Source organism: Magnolia sinica, chromosome 7 (assembly GCF_029962835.1).
Source record: "Magnolia sinica isolate HGM2019 chromosome 7, MsV1, whole genome shotgun sequence".
Classification (NCBI taxonomy): domain Eukaryota; kingdom Viridiplantae; phylum Streptophyta; class Magnoliopsida; order Magnoliales; family Magnoliaceae; genus Magnolia; species Magnolia sinica.
Genome location: NC_080579.1, coordinates 54166006 through 54168950, shown reverse-complemented (window position 1 = coordinate 54168950; position 2945 = coordinate 54166006).

The following is a 2945-nucleotide window of genomic DNA, read 5'->3' as shown; positions in this document are numbered from 1 at the left end:
ATCTCGGTCTAAGTCTAAGGGTAAGAGAAAGATGAAGTGTTGGAATTGTGGGAGACTGGGGCATATGAAGAAGGATTGTTAAAATCCTAAAGCCTAGAAAGTAAAGAAGTCAAAGGATTCGCCAGGGAGGCCAATTCAGTAGAATTTGATATTAGTACAAGTGGTTGTGATGTGTTGTCGGTGTCCAAGGTCAGTGACTAATATGATGAATATAAGAATAAGTGGATTTTGGAAATGGGGGCATTGTATCATGTATCCTCATCGAAGTTGGTTCACCACATACAATGAGTATGACGGTGGCCTTGTTCATATGGGCAATAATTATGCATGTTAGATGATTGGAATTTAATCTGTTTCCATCATAATGTTTGATGGGATGGAGCGTACTTTGATAGATGTGAAGCATGTTCTGGGTTTGAAGAAGAATATGATATCTTTGGGAGCTCTTGATACACTTAGGTACAAGTTCACTGGATTTTATTATGTCCTGAAGGTTTCAAAGGAGCACTCATAGTGATGAAAGCACAGTGGAGCAGTAATCTTTACAAGTTGATCGAGAATATCGTATTGGGTGGAGCAACAATGTCTGTAGAAGAATCCACATCGACACATTTTTAGAATGTGCGTCTAGGCCATATGAGCAAGCACAACATGAAAGTACTTTTTTATCGTTGTTTGATTCCTACATTTAAATGTATTGATCTTAATGTATGTGAACACTGCGTATATGATAAACAATTATGCTTATCTTTTAAATCTAGAAGACGTGTAAGTAAGGGTATGCTAAACTATGTGCATTCGGATGTATGGGGGTCGTCGCCCATTGTTTCTCGAGGCAGTTATCATTTTTTTAATCTCATTCATAAATGACTACTCTAGAAAGGTGTGGGTTTAGTTTATGAAGTATTAATTTATTGTTTTCGTCATCTTCAAGTTGTAGAAGGTAATGATAGAAAAATAATTAGGAAAAAAATTCAAAGTGATGAGGGTAGACAATGTGGAGAATTCACTTCAAAGGAATTCAATTACTTTTATAAAGATGAAGGGATCGTAGGGTATAACAAAGTCAAGTATACACCAGAGTTGAATGATATGGCAAAACATATGAATCAGACTCTCTTAGAGAGAGCCCAAAGTATGTCGAGTAATGATGGGTTAGGCAATGAGCTATAGCTTGAGGCCATTAACACGGCTTGCTACCTAGTGAATCGATCTCTGTCTACACTGATTAACTATAAAATTCTAGAAAAAGTGTGGAGTGGTCATGATGTAGACTACTCAAAGGTATAAGTATTTAGTTGTGATGCTTACTCTCATATACCATCAGTTGAGAAAGATAAACTAGACCAAATGGTAAAGAAAGTGCACCTTGGTTGTCTACGGTGATTGTGTGAAGGGATACAGTTATATAACTAGGTCACACGGAATATCATGAATGATTAGTTATGATGTCAGGTCTGATGAAGATTTCTTATTCCATAAGGATGAACACAAGAAAAAAAAAACAATAGTTATTGATGTCAAAATCGAAAAATGTGAGACACAGAAAGAAGTTAGCTATAAAAAGCCACTTGTGAGGAGAAATCCACTAAGAGATCATGATTACCAACGAGATACAAAAATGACTTGAATATTATATTCGCTCTCATTACAGATGAGAGGGATCCGTGTACCTTCTAGGAAGCACTAGATGGTACAAATACTAAGAAGTAGATGACGGTGATGCAAGACGAGATAGACTTTTTGTACAAAAATAAGATATGAGAGTTGGTGAAGCTTCCTATTGGGCGTAAAGTGATTAGGTCCAAGAGGCATCGACTTCAGTGATATCTTTGCTCTTGTTGTCAAGTAGGTATCTATCAAATTTGTATTAGCATTAGGTGGACAATATAATCCGGAACTAGAACAAATGGATATAAAGACTGTTTTCTACATGGGGAATTAAAAGAGAAGATCTACATGAAGCAACCAGAGGGGTTCAAGATAAAACGTTTAGAGAATAAGGTTTGTAAGTTGAGGAGGTCATTGTATAGCCTGAAACAGTCTCCTAGGTAATGGAATAATAAATTTGATACTTTCATGGTTAGTAAGTGGTTTACTAGAAGTGAATATGACCATTGTATTTACTTCAAGGAACTTAGTGATGAAGGATTTACTGTACTGGTATTATATGTTGATGACATACTTATCGTCAGCCATAGCATATCTAAGAACAATATATTAAAGACTCAGTAATTAGGGACATTCAAAATGAAAGATCCGGAGGCTGCAAGGAAGATTCTAGGCATTGACATTGTAATAACTCAAATTAATCTTGACTATCCGATTTTAACCATTGATCATTGTATCAAACTAATCCACTATGACCGTTGATCTACATGATCAACCAATCTAATTGTAACCTTAGATTTGATCATATCCAGACCAACCATCCATTAATGAGTAAATTCAATCATGCATCTAACCATCCATCTAAAGAAACACCCATCTAATCATTGATATGCTGAAAATAGTCAACAAACTTATCCATCCATCTAAATCGACCGTACATCTTGTTGGTCATGTGGCCATCTAAAATTCTACCTGTCTATCTAACCACATATCCAATGTGGGATCTATAGCAAAGGTGTGCACATTACTTACCACCGTTCATCATCATTTTATCTAACCCACCCTCATATCCTACCCATCCATCTCATCTCCAATCCACATGTACATTTGAAGTCTAGTCGCCGATCACACAAAAGGCCACCTAACCATAATCTATCAATACATCTAACCATACATCTATCATCCATCCATCCATATCATCTGTCATGTGTGCATCAAATATTATACACCATGTACACACCATTCACACATATGGCATGCATGCATCATATGCACCTCATGTCCATACACATGCACACACATGGCACATGCATGCGACACACATGAGATGCATG